Here is a 14,890-nt window from a genome sequence, read left to right as displayed (position 1 = left end):
GGAAGTCGGGCTCCTCAGTGACACCCAGAGGTGGATGAACACTATATATGCATGACTGGGACATTATGCTGTACACCAGAAATCGACACATCGTAACTGACTATACCTCAATTTAAAAAATAATAATAAGACCCATCAAGTCACCGAGGATACAGAGCATCCACACCTAAACTCACCCACGGTCCTTCCTTGGTCCAGGCGGCCAACTACACGGGAGAGGCCCTGTGGCATGCTAGAATTGAACTTAACGTCGGACGTTCAGGGTTTGAGTCCCAGTTTTGCCGTTTACTGGCTCTGTGACTTTGAGTTAAATGCTGAGGCTCTGTATCCTTAGCTATAAAATGGGAAGTTCATGGAAGTATTTTGAAAACCGTGACACACGATACTAATGTTAGGTCTCAATATTGTTTTGGGTGAAGCAAAGATACCTTCTCTTCCTTTCGCCCTGGGCCTGGTATTCCCCCTTCTGACAGCTACGACAACACCCTCCACACAGGCACCACGAGTTACAGAACCAGGACTTCTCAACTCCTAGGACAGAGTTAGCATAAAAGAATATAAAAAACCTACGCTTTGCAGTTAAGCCCCAGTTTCATCATATTTTAGTTAAATGACCTTGGATAATTCATAATCCTCTTTGAGCCCTGGTTTCCTCATCTATAATTGTGAATGAGAAGAAGATGGCTGTTGTAAAACCAGACCAAGACAAACATATGTCCCAAGCACAGTTCCCAGTTAATAGCAGAAACTTAATTCGTGTTATTTGTGTTCTTATACCCCCTCCCCCAAGACTTCAATCCCATGTCTTAACTACATGGTCGAGGTGAGGATACGGGTGAAAAACACGGAGATGCTATTCAGGATATCTGATTTGCAAGAAGAGAATGCTGAAGGAAGCAAATGCATGTGATTTTTTTTTTCCCAATCCGGCTTATATGATCATAATCATGCAAACAATTCATAAAGCAAAAAGCTTTAGAGTGAGCCTCCGTCCAATGTCAAATGTTATCTGCAGGTATCTGAACAACGTCCTAATTGTCCATTAATCCACTGTGACTGTGCCGAGGCCACGCCAGCTTGCTGAGTGATAGTTGTTGGGGAGGCAGGGGAGCTTTTAGTCCCTCCTTGGAGGAAAGGAACAAACATTTGTTGAGCATCTACCCTGCCCCAGGCTCGTGCCGGGCACACGATCTGCAAGTTTTACTGCTCTATGATTCTGCTTTCACACCGGGTCTCCCTCCCATCCTCACCGCTGGGCACCTTCCCTTTCTAGACCCACTGGCCAGATTTTAAAAGTCAGATTTGAAGAGGAAGCATCCTCCTCTTCTCTTGAAATGTGAGGGTAGAATTAATGCAACTCAGATATTATATAACATTTAATTTCCATATTTGGAGAGTAATTAGGTTTTTATTTATTTATTTCAATGGAGGTACTGGGGACTGAACCCAAGACCTCATGCATGCTAAGCACATGCTCTACCACTGAAATATACCCTTCCCCCATTTCCGTATTTTTTTTAATTTTACCTTTTACATAATCTCAATGTGCTTTTCTAGATTTCATGTTTCGCATTCTTTAAGGAAATGAAATGGGAGTAAAGACTCCTGGTTCTGGCTATGATTTTGTGGCTAACTTCCTCAATTTCTTCGTCTATAAGATGGGTACGTTTATCCTAGATGCCTAATGTCTCACGAGGACACTGACCTGTTGTTATGAAGGATTTTAAGCTTTACTGTTTCTGAGAACAGACGGGGAACAGATAGGATAAAATCCTTCCTCCTGCTCCCTAATTCTCCTTTCAACAAGCTGCCAGCAAGCCCAGGCTCCTAAATGCTTGTCCCCTGAGATGTTCTTTTGAAAACCTTGGCACATCCGATCTTGGCCCCCGGAACAGAAAAGCGAGCTCCCAGCATTAAGTAGAGAGGGTGAACTGCTTAGCTGACAGGAAGCTGGTGTGGCTGCAACTCCAGATTCTCCCAGGGGGAATTAATTTCCCCCTGCCCACACTCCCTTCGCCTCCTGTGTACCTCTCTGAGAGCCTCCTCTCCATCCTCCTGTGTTACACAGAGCTGCATCCTGGGCTTCTGCAGGGAAAAATGTCACTTCCTTTCCCACTGCTGTGGCCATGGATGTCCCATGTAGTTCTAATTTTCTAATCCCAGCAGATCTGACCCAAACAGTGTTTTCCATGGGATCAATCCCCCCTACAACTCATTGTGGTGTGTACCTTGTGGGCTCAAGTGCCATACAATTAATGACATCACTCGGACGTGGTGCCATGTATTCTCACCTTCATTCACACAGGAAGAGTCAAAAGGGGGTTTTCACGAATAGTTCTTGCTGTTTGCAGCCCAGCCCTCCTTCCAGCCAAGCTACTTCCCAGATCAAGTTCTCCCTCGCCAGCTCCAGCACTAATATTCTTACTCTTGCTCGTTACCTATGTAGCCACCATAACACGGAAGGACAAGACAGCCATCAGAGATTCCATCTCATCCTGGCTGAGATTTCAGAAAAATGGAGTCATCGTAATTACACCACTCACTTCCTCCCTGCAGTTCAGAGGTTTCCCCAGGTTTCCCTAGATTTAATGCTGCCTCCTTCTTACCCACCCCTCATTCTTGGGGGGCCTTCCTACTGATCCCAGACTGTTCTGCCACCAGTGACAGCTGTGATTCACCTGCAGTGCCCCTCCCTGGGCACCTGCCATTTCCTCAGCAGCGCCCTATGCCGAGCGCCCCCTGGGAGTTCCATCAGATGCTTCCAGCCCGCACCTTCCCCCCCACCCTCAGCCTCCGCCTCACTCTTTCCCATGACTTAAGGCTGCCCCCAACCCCACTTTATTTCTTTCAAGGCTTCCTGAGTTGGCTTGGATGGGAATATTGGTGGGAGGAGGCACTCTCCCCCACCCCCCCAAAAAAATAAGAAAGAGAGAAAAGCATAGAAAAAATGGAATTGTAAAAGACCAAATTCAGGAGACTCCTGCTCCTCAGTCTAGCAACAAAGTTCTGCAAGATGCCTTCAGAACTGTGGGCACTGGGGTGCCTCGTTTTGGAAGGAACAGCCAAAGGGCTTGATTCTAAATGGCCTCCTTTCTACAGGGTTTTTATCCAGAAGAAAAAAAGGAGAAGAAGACAGAGGAAGAGGAGGAGGAAGAGGAAGACAACTGTTCAAAACTCTCTGGACAGCTTTTTTTTTTTTCACATCAAAAGCCATGGATCTTCCAAACTCTTCTTTAAAAGCCTTTTAATTTCTAAAGATGCAAGTGAAATCATTGCTAATTGAGCGGCACATGTTTCATAGAGCTAGTACAGTCACTCACTTGAGATGTATTAAATTCATGACACCATGACACGAATTATATTTTTACGAGCCTTAGGCACACTTCCCAGCCCATCAGGTACTCAAAGCAGTAGATTTGTCTCTATTTAGCAGTACTTTTTTTAAGGGAAGCTGTGTGATAAACTGGGAAGAGCATATTTAGTTGTAAAGGTCGAGTCCTTCTGCCAGAAACTAAACCGCATGACCTTGGCTTATCTCTCTTGCCAGGCCCCACCCTCCTCACTTACAGACTGAGGGGTCATGAAACCAACAGGAGAGGGAGGAACGTCAGATGAGGGGGTCAGAGAAGCCACAACCAGCTGACTCCAGAGCCCGCAGCTCTCAGCTTTTCTAAGCCTTGGTTTTCTCATCTGTACAATCAAGGTGCTGGACCCCAGATCCCTAAGGGCCTCTCCAGTTCAGAAGACAGTTTGCGCTTCAAACGGACGTGAACAAGCAAAGCCCAACTCTGCTGAAACAAACTGGGAGAACTTAGAAAGCAGAGCCCACACCCTGCTTTCATTTCTTTCCTCGCTGAGGGACAAGGGAAGGAATGGCGGCAGCAAGGCAGGCAGAGGGAAGGCAGAGAGAAGGGAGAAGGGCAGACACGTATGGCTTCAGCGAACCAAGGAGCATTTGGGCATCAGGTGGGAACTGAGACAAGCCTGCAGGGCTGGGCAACTGGGATCTGAAAGGCACGATTTCATTATGTCTTGATTCCCCAACCGTAAGTTCCTCAGGAGTTGATATGTCCATTTTTCAAAGATGTTGATATGTCTCTGTTTCAAAGAAACAGAGTTGATTGATGAATAGTTGTCTCTTTGAAATAGCATTTCACCTGGGTACAAACTATTAGGCAGAAGATAAGCTGCAGGGATAGACTGTGCAACACAGGGAATATCGCCAGTATTTTATACTAACTTTAAATGGAATATAACTTTTAAAAATTGTGAAGCACTTTATTGTACACCTGTAACTTTTGTTACATTGTACAGCAACTATACTTTCATCAAAAATAGAAACACTATTGATAGGTTAAAAAGAAAGAAAGAAAGAAAGCATTTCACCACCTCCAAACACTGACTGTAGCAGCTAAAACCCGGGTCTGTTGCTTCTCCTTTAACTCTTCCTCTATTTTTCATTCTTCTATTCTTGGTGTCAGAGCTCAGCAGCATATCTGGAAGCAGGCAGAGAACTTCACCTCTTCTTCTGAGGCTCCACATTAGCCATAAAACTTTTTCTTAAAAATTTTAGTAAAAATCTGTCCATCTGAGAATTGGAGTCCCTGGGGTGTAACATCTCCAGGCTCCCTTTCCTTGGGTGGGAATACCTTGGGTGTTTCTGGTATTTGTCTAAACACCCTAATTGGTTTGGGCTTGCATCCTTGGGGCAGAGGATGAGTGGGGGGGAGGCAGTCTGTATGAACCCCACCTTCCTCACCAACCCTCTGTATCAGGCTCTCAACGGGCCCCTACACACTAGAGTGTCATATGCTGAGGGCTTCCCACGCCCCCATCTTCCAGGGAGGGCCCCACACAGCCACACCCTCTGGTCAGGGCCTGTCCTCTGGGGACCCATTTCTGTATCCATGGAGTTGGCTCACTGTCCATGCATTGGATGTCCCCAGAGGGCCAGGATGGTGTCTGTACTTCTCTCTCTAGATTTGACTCCATGCCATTCACTAGTGAGCAGAAATAATGCTTCTCTGATAAGCGAGATGCTAGTGTCAGAATTTCGTGATGTTGTGGAAGGGTTTCTAGGCAAGGGGATCAGAGTGGCTCGCTACTGACACTGTCTGTCACCCTGTTCTGTGTAGACACTAACCAAGCACAGGTCCTCTCACCCATGGGCAGCAGAAAGGGGTGTCCAGTTTACCCAAGCAAGTGTCCCTGGGGATCCCCTTCCACTTGGGCAGTAGACGTGGCTTCTGAAGTTATGGACCCCTGGAGGGGACAGGCGTCGTTTGTCACCTGGTTTGACCTCCTTGATAGGACCTTAAATATTTCCATTTGCACAGCACCCTGTCCTCAGTGGCATGTTTGTTTTTCCATTCCTGGTCTCATTTCAATCTGCCAACAATTCAGTGAGACAAGAATTATTACAGATGGAGAAACAGAGACCTGGGAGGGTTTGCTGTAATGGCACAGGGCTTGTGCCCAGCACACATGTTGTTTTGTTTGTCACAAGGCTCCCCAGCATCTCTCCAGATACTGGGGGCCGATGGTTGAGAACAGCCACCTTCCTCCTTCTCATGTCGGAATCCCCTTTACTCAAAAGCATTTGCTGACCTAGCCCACTGCCCCAACCCTGTGCTCCCTCTGTGCCTCTGTGAGGTTCCCTCGCTGGCATCATACAGCAGCATGCGACTCCCTGCCTGGCGTTGTGGGGAGCAGCCTCCCAGTGCCAGGCAGACCAGGGGTTCTCAAAGGACTGTGAGGGCAGGGCTGTTCATCCACCTCTGTGAGATTCCTGGCAGGAAAAGGCATGAGGAGGGAGCTCTGAGGCTGGACCAAGGCTGAGCTGCCCTGCTCTAACTGGGTGGTAGAGACACAGGCTTCCAGACACTGGGCTGGTGGGGCCTCTTCCCATCTCATAGGTTTCCTTGTCCTCTGTCCCAGCATAAAAAGAGATCACAGTGTCCCAAGGGAAAAGATTCTGAGGGATTCTCTGTTTAGAGAAAGAACAGCTCTAATGATAAAGTACCCTTGCAGGGGGCTGTAATAAACAAAGGTGGCTCTGTGTGCTGGTTAAGGACTCAGATTTGTGTCACACACCTGGATTGAATCCCAGCCCCACAACCTGGTAGCTTCTTGACCTTCTAGTTACCTACACTTTGATGGCCACCATTTCCTCACCTATAAAGTGGGCATAATAGCACTAATTCCTTAAGAGAGTTGATATAAATAAAATAATTGAAATGAAATTTTGAAATAAAATAATTGAAATAATACAGGTAACACTCAGCATAATTTCCAGCAGGAAACACATGTTTCCACTTTTCCATGGGCTATAGGAGTGGCAGAAAATGTCTAAAAATTCCAACCTTCCGGTAATAAAATTAAAACAACATCACCTTTCCAGTGGCATCTTGCCACCTGTCCACACAGCCTGACCTGAATGCTCACGAGCCCACCTCCCAGGCCCCCCTTCTCCCTGGAGCTCCTGTCCCTTACCAAGCCCAGGTCCCAGCTGGCAGTCGGCTCAGCCCTGCTTGGGTGTTAACCAGCCACTCATTGCAGAACTAGTGATCATGGCTCTAGGTTGTAAGCCTTACCCACCACTCCATGAATATTTCTTTTAAAAGAGGGACTCTTGAATGCTTCAAGACCCAAAGAATGAAGCCACAGCGAAGAATGAGAGTCGGGACTCCACCTTGTCCCCAAGGAAGCAGCCTTTCCCAGGTCCCCAGCTGCACCTCTGCTCATGCCCCACCCACCCCCACCCCCACCCCAGCACCTTCTCAAGGAAGAACCACAGTGGGACTAAAAGCTCCCTTCATGTGACGCTCTAGAGCACCCTCGAAGATGTCATTTCATCTTGCCCATCTCCTTCTGAAAAAAATAGGGCAGGTATTAATACAGCCATTTCACACATGAGCAAACTGAGCCCCTAAGACAGTGCAGAGACCTGCCTAAGGTCACCAGGTGAGTAATGTGGCTGACCTAGGGCTTGTACCCGAGTTTTCAGGTTCTACCTCCTTCTGTGAGCCCCACTTCTGCCCACCCACCCTCATCTGCCTGATCCCTGTTCCCAACACAGAGCTCTAATGAGAGTGCTCTGTCCCTTGAAAGGCTCTCCAGCCCGTTCTAGCATCTGTATTACTAACAGCTCAGGAACATGTTAGAGCCCAACTAACTGATACCTTCCTTTTTAAGATGAAAAAACAGTTCAGCAACATGTCAAGGTCATATAACTAAAGGGAAATGTCAAGAACCTAGCCCCGCAGCTCTGCCACCAAGCCACATTACTCCTAAGAGCACAGGATTTCAGAGCCAGAAAGTCTTCAGGTAAACCAACAGCAGGGGCTTAGCACACAGCACCACCAATGCGCAGTTACCCACAATGATGGGAAATAGGTAAACAGCGTCCTTTCCAGGCTGCTAAATCTGTCATTGCAATGCTTCCCCTAGGCTGTTAAGGCATCGAACTGACTGCCCCTCCTATTCACGCCCCTCGGGGTGGCCAGGAAAGGGGCTAATAGGCTGAATCTAGGAGCAAGATAATCCAACCCTCACTCCCTCAGGCCCTCAACTTACAGGCTGGTGATTGTCCTGCCAAGGGATGGACTACATTTCTCCACCCAGTCTTCCAGGTATACACCTCCCCGTGGTGGCATGTGGCAGGTCACTAGTGCCAGTGAGGTGGCATAAGGCTCCTGCCACACCACCTTGCCTCAAAGCCAGATGTCCTCACCACGGAAACCTTGTTTGTGCATTATAAAGCCAAGAGACAGGATTATGGAGGAGAAGGCAGCCAAAAACAAGGCACTTTCCTGAAGCCAAGAGGGGTTTCTCTAATCCCCAAAACATCTTAGCAGTTAGCACAGTGTGAGAGGAGGCACTCAAATGTTAACCTGTTGATAAGGGGTGGTTTCAACTCCAGGACCATCTCCTGCTTCCTTTGGGAGCATAGAAGTAGTACACTATGTTCTCCACTTGCCCAGGATGTTCTTCCAGCTCCACCAGGTGTAGGACAAAAGGAAGTCAGCTGTGCTGGCAACACAAGGGACTTAAGACTGACAACCAAAGGGACTAATCAAAGAACTACCCCATTGCTTACACAGTATGAGTGAGGACAGCCAGGATATATAGCTTGTTGGATCCAGAAAGCTTAGCTGGGGACCTGCTCTACCCCTGCCACACCCACTCCTCATCTTCCAAATAACTGGGGTTAATTAAGTACTTGTAACTTAGAGGAGGGACAGGAATGGCCTCACCTCAGTCCTCACCTCACCCACACCCTGCCATGAACAACCCATGGTCAAGGACTGCATTCCAGTGTCTTCTTAACTGAACCAACAAAATTGTTCTCCAAATCACCTATCAGATCAGCTCAGGCTGACACCCCACTTACACACTTTTTTTAACTAGTCAAAATATTTTGGAAGTGGAATAAGAAACTTGGAGAAGGAAAAGAGAGGAAGAGGAACTTGGAGGATTGGGGAAAATGATGGGGAAAGATGGAATGAGTTCTCAGGGTTGGAAGTGGTTCCATTCAGGGTTTGAATCTTCTGAAGCACCCCTGCCTCAGGAAAAGCCGGTCTACTCAATGAAGATTCACTCATCAGTTCACAGGGAGCCCCTGCCACCGCCAGACAGCTGGACCTGGGTGAGCGTTCTTCCGAGTGACCCCATCACTTCCAAGCAAGAACAGACCTCATCTTCTTCTACACAACAATGGTGTGGTCCATCCTCGGTGAAAGTGACCACCACGGACACCCTCAGTCACCTTTGATCTCCTTTCAAGTCTCCTCTATCCCAGTTCTTGCCCCTGAGCTCACACTAGCTTTTCAGGGGATCATCTGAACTTTCCAAATGCCCAGGACCTAACGCAACACCCAGCGGGAAGACATTTCTTCCACTACCAGAGATCTCTATGCCAAAAAGGATTCAGCTGCTTCCTTATGTCTTTACAACCAACAGAACAGAACCAAGAAAAGGCCTTTTTCTTTTTATCATTCCCAAGAAGCTTTCTGAAACACTCAAATTACATACTCTTCGCTCTCACTGCCCTTGGGAGCTGCTGCTTTACGATAACCAGCACAGGTCCCATCACTGTGTAAACGAACTTTTGTGCCAGCAGAGGACACTCCATACTGTCTTGAAAGGATTAACAGGGCCAATTGACAGGTTGGAAACTGGGCGTGGGCACCAAGGAAGACTGGGGTAACCCTGGGTGAACCTGGGAAGGTCACAAGTTGACTAAGACTGTGCCATTTTTCTGATAATGGGTTGGGAGGGAGTGTCATGTTCCCTGCAGCAGATATGGGAGGGGCAAACACAGTGACACAGAGCATCCCAGGGTAGCTTGGGTATCCATCCTTCCAAGGAACAACCAAAAATTGCAGGCACCACCCAAATGTCTCATGGGCATCTTTACTCTCCCTTTCACCTGGCACAAACCTTCAGCCAACTTTAGCTCTAGGAAGCAGCTTGATAGCCCAGCCACAAAAATGTCCTGAAGCAGCAATACTTCTCTAGGGATCTTTTGGAAATCTGTGGAGACATGTTTTGCTTGTCACCGTGATATGGGGGGCTATTACTGACATTTAGTAAGCATGATCCAGATGCTACTGGACCTCCTGGGCTTTTGCATGCCCCGCCATGTATAATAGCTCAGCCCAGAACCCAAACCGTATCACATACACATGCAAAGTGGCTTCCCTCAGTTTGCAGATACACTGAGTGTTTGAGGGGTGCTACTGCTATGGTAATCAAGAGAAGGCTGTAGTTTCCTTTCATTACGAATCTTGGGGAGTGTTCACCTTTTGGGAAAATTATGTCATCAGTTGCAAAGTTGCTCATGGTATTTAGGTTTGTCAATACAGCTTACCTGCACCAGTCCACATTTGCAGCTGGTTGAACACATTCTACCTGTTGGTTCAAACAGCTGATGCTTCCTATGTTTTCTAATAGGGCCCTACTTGAGAATACGCCAAGTGAAATACACAGGATGTTATTACCAGGTTTTTTTTTTCAGTTTATGTCTCCTTCATATTGCAGTTGAGGCATTGTGTTGATTTGTTTTTATTGCATATGATTGTAACATATAATACCATCAGTGTTTTTCTTTTCCTGACAGTAATAGGGTGGTACTTTAACTTTTGTTGTAAAACATCAGGCAATGAGACTGCAACCTCTAGAGAAACTGACCTAAAATGAAAAAAGTCTTTTATTTTAAACATTTTTTATTGAGTTATAGTCATTTTACAATGTTGTGTCAAATTCCAGTGTAGAGCACAGTTTTTCAGTTATACATGAACATACATATATTCATGGTCACATTCTCTTTTGCTGTGAGCCACCACAAGATCCCGTGTATATTTCCCTGTGCTACACAGTGCAATCTTGTTTATCTATTCTACAGGAAAAAAAAAGTCTTTTTTCAAAATAAATTTTTAGCAATGTCCCTAAATTTCTTGTTAATATTTCCACACGTGTTTTGCTTGAACAGGGCCATGGAACTAAAAGACTTCCTCATAGTTCCTCCAAGGGACCAACAGAAGATCCTCATGCCAGTGAAGACTGTTCTGGAAGTTATGGTTCCTAAAATTTCATGCAAAACCATGGGCTCTGGTTTAAGATCACCTTTTGGAATTCTCTATCCCAGGGGCTAGAGAACAGCCCTTGAGGCTCGTGAAGACCTTCCCCCAAGGGAAGGAGTAGGGATGGCAGAACTGAGCTAAGTTGAACTAGAATCTGGGAAGCAAGGGTTGCAGGAAGACTTGCTGGCTTCTGCTGTTTCCCCAGGGGCCCTAGATGGTTGTCTTAGTCCTGGGATGCGGGACAGGAGGGAGTTGATGTGTGAGGAAGGGAGAAGGTGGGAAGTCCATTCTCTCGAGTTAGATGAATCTCAGGACTCTGTTAGAGAGGTGACTGTGTGAGGGTCACACAGTTATGAAAAGAAGCTGGCTACTTATGGAAGGAAGACTGGCCACTGAACTAACGGTTGCAACATTGTGACCATTCAAGGAAGAAGAATGGCCCATGAGGAGCCCCAAGTCAACATCAGCCAGTGGGCAGAGGGAAGGATTCTGTCCTTCCAGCTGGGACTCTAGCAGCAAGACACATGGATCCAGACCCAGGGAGAGGAGACGTGTGCAGATATCTTAAGGTAAGGGCAGATGCTAAACTGGGTCATAGGATGTAGCATATGGACAGAACCCTCACAGCCAGATCCTAAAAGGCTTATCTGCTAAAGAACACAGGACATCTGAGAACAGAGAATAAATCTATCTGTCCATTTTTACTTGCAGGTACATAGATATTTTTGGAAGGATTCCCAAGAAACTATAGTTGCTGTAGAAAAAGGGACCTTGGTGGCTCAGGATAGGAGAATTTTTATCACCCAGTTGTACTTGTGGATTTTACCCCTGAATATTATTACTGGGATAAGCACCAAACAACAAATCCACACTGAACCTACCCAAGGGTGAAATAATGGAGTCTAAGATTTTGGGAGGTCATCACTCGATCTGGGGGACCTCAGTATCTTGGCTACATCATCCCTGAAAGATTATGTTTGGTCTCACAGTCTTTTAAGTTTTCTCCATTTGAGCAAGTTTCTCCGGCATATTTCTGGCTTTCCTACTGGGGGTTCTCTGCAGTTCTCCCTCTACCCCTTCCTCCTGAGTTATCTGATGGTTTACTCTAACTTTTGAACTTTGATGACTCTTCAGTTTATACCCCTAGGCCCAAAATTACATGGGATAGTGGCAGCACCTCAAAAGCTTAACTTAGCATTTCTCCCCACTAGCCCTCTTGCTATGTTCCCTGTTATTACTCAAGCCAGGAATGTGCAGCCACCCTCCACTCCTCCCTTCACCTCACCCGCCTCCCCAGCCCACATCCATCCATCACCAAGTCCTGATGATCTGACTCCTAACTACGTGGAATGCAGATCCTCATTTCTGGCCACTCTACCACTTCTAAGGGCTTGAACTGATGTGCAAGCCTTGATTGTCTTTTGTCTGCACCTTTGCAATAATCTTCTAATGATTCTTCCTACCTCTAATATGGGCCCCTCCAATTTGATCTGAATGATCCCTCTAAACACCAATCTAACCATGTCACTTCCCCATTAAATCCCTTTGCTGTCTCTTCCTCATCTTTCATAGCTGTTTCAGTCATACAATATTTTTTAAATGATACTCTCATGAACAGATCTCCCAGAAGGAGTCCAGATTTCTTAGAGGATAATCAGGTACAAGACAAACTGTGGTTCATGCTCAATTCTTATTCCACTAGCAGTAAGGCAACTCCTTTCCCTCCCACTGACCCAGTACCTAGCAGGTTACAATAAGCCAGTAGGTCCCAAAATCCCTTCTAAGAACTTCTGACTCACAAGCTAGCATCTGGACTCTGTTGAACATATATAAGGCCCTTCTTGATTGGCTCTAATGCTTCACCCTCATTTCTTGTCACTAACTTCATGATCCTTCAGATGATCAATTACTTCATGCAATTTTACTCTTCTGTGTCTTTATCCATATTTTTCCTTCTACCTGGAGTGTCCTTCTCTAAACGTCCTTGTCTGTCTTGACTTTCCTTGTCTGCCTGAAAAACTCCCGTTTATCCTCTAAAACCCAGCCAGGCATAACTTTTCATCACTCTCACTTCTGTATTGTACCATTTCTATTCCGTGTACGTGTTTTTACCATTGCATGAGTCATATGCATTATGACACGTTTTCATACTCCTCATCACCCAAGTCTTTGAGAGCAAGAACCATGTCTCACTCATCAGAATACCTTCAATGTTTCGCCAATGTTTCCCAGACACATAGTATGTTTGCAAGAACTGTTTTTTGAACTAATCAGTATCCAGATTTTTCCTTCGCTGCCTTTCTAGTACTAACGCATTTGGGCACTTGATCATACTCATTTTAGTTCTTCATTATATAGTGACTAACACAGGGTCTTCATATAGTCCTGTGACCTTACAACTTTTGATAAGTTTCACTATAAACTATAGTGATTTCTATTTCCTATCTGATGTTATCAAGAAAACCCAAGTCCAAACAAGACAAACAAGGGTATTCCCAATACTGAAATGTGACTAAAGAAACTTGTAACCTAAAGAGAGATTAGAAAATGTGTGTGCCAGAGCACTAGAATACATCACTGTTCATCCAACAGAGTCCCCCATGCTGTATCTGGTGACCTCAGAGGTCTGTCCTCCCATGCAGGAGAGGAAACCACTTCCCTCAAGACCATCCAACCCTTGTTCTAAATCCACAAGCACCAAGCCACCCACTGTGACTAATTCAGTTCCCCAGGTATATTGATAACAGGATGGTGATGCTCTGGTGTTTTGGTCACCGAAAATGTGAATTCCTCACAAGCTAATACACGGTCTGGTCCATACATCCGTCTCTACTATGTTTGGCCTACAAGGATCAGGCCTGAAGAGCAGATTCAACTTGGGTTCACTAACAATATCAATTTTATGTCCCTGCAGAGCTATGAAGGGCCACAGTGATCATGTCAAGGTACTTCCCTCCTTGGTGACCCTGACAGCGAGCCACCACTGTCTACTCATTTGTCATTCCCTTTTAATTTCATTTAGCTACTGTATAACACCTTCACAGCTCACAAAGCATTTTCAACTTGTGTATTTTATCCTCTTAATGTCTGGAGGCAAATGTCCTCATTCTCATTTCACCTACAAGCAGCTGAAGCTCAGAAGGGGCAAGTGACTTGTCCAATGACCCACACAAGCTGTGAATTGTCTTCCTTTTTCTGCCTCATAAGCATCACAGTGGATTAAACCCAGGGTCTCAGAATCAAAGTTCCTTGTTCTTTCCATCCACCAAAATACCTTCCAGGCTCTCACACCAGTCAGACAGGAAGCAGCTCTGATGAAAGCGTGACTGGGGAGCAGGGAGAGCACTCACTGATGGTACTTACATGATACTCGTATCAATCTATACCCTCCCTGTTCCCCTCAGCCCTAGCTGACGCTGGAGCTAGAAATGCTTTTCCTAATTGGAGGTTAAGAAAATTGCTCCTCAGAGAAGTTGGCTGAACTTTTTCGTGATCATGGAATCGCTGGGAAGCTGATGTTCGTTTTTTCTTTAGAATAAACATCTACTGAGCTGCCTGGAGACCACTAACAATGTTACAACAGGCAGATCATTATCATCATCATCATCATCATCACCATTATCATTAAAATTGGCACTCTCCAAGTGCTTACTATGTGCTAAGTCATGTTCGTTCATTATCTCATTCAGTCCTCACAATAATTTCTACCAGGAAGGCATTATTGTCCCCATTTTAGAGGTAATAAAGCTGAGGTGTAGAGAGGTCTATAACTTCTCATCAACACTGAGCTAGTAAATGGTGGTGGTCCAAAGCCAAGAACATCTGATTCCAAGTGTCCATGCTTCTGGCCAAGCTGCTATCCCACCTCACTGCTTCACTAGCATGGGCTACATGTCCACGGATGCACTTCTTCTACCACTAAGCAGGGCTTTGGATGGTGGCCTGAAAGAGAGGGGAAATGATTATCCAGCTCTCCATTACCACTCTTGGTTCTTGAAATCCCCAAAGTCTGCATTCCGGCTGTAGTAGCTGCCGACCCCATGTTACCCACAACCCTCTCGTCACTGGCTGTTCCACATGAACAATTACTCTTCCATGTAATACTGTCCCCTCTTCTCCTTCCCAACTGACTTGTTCACTGCCCTTTTCAAGAAAGCCTTCTCAGATGAGTAAAACCTGCTACCCCAGTCTCTCCACTTCTCCACGACACCTCCATCCTCTGGGAAAGAGCTTGTTCTAGTTAAATGTTAAATGTTTCAAGTTAAATGTTGCCTGCCCAGCCTCCCCATCCTGCTCATGTTCATGCG

This window comes from Vicugna pacos, chromosome 12, assembly GCF_048564905.1.
Source record: "Vicugna pacos chromosome 12, VicPac4, whole genome shotgun sequence".
NCBI lineage: Eukaryota > Metazoa > Chordata > Mammalia > Artiodactyla > Camelidae > Vicugna > Vicugna pacos.
The sequence above is the reverse complement of the archived record's forward strand: the minus strand, read 5'-3'. Positions refer to the sequence as shown.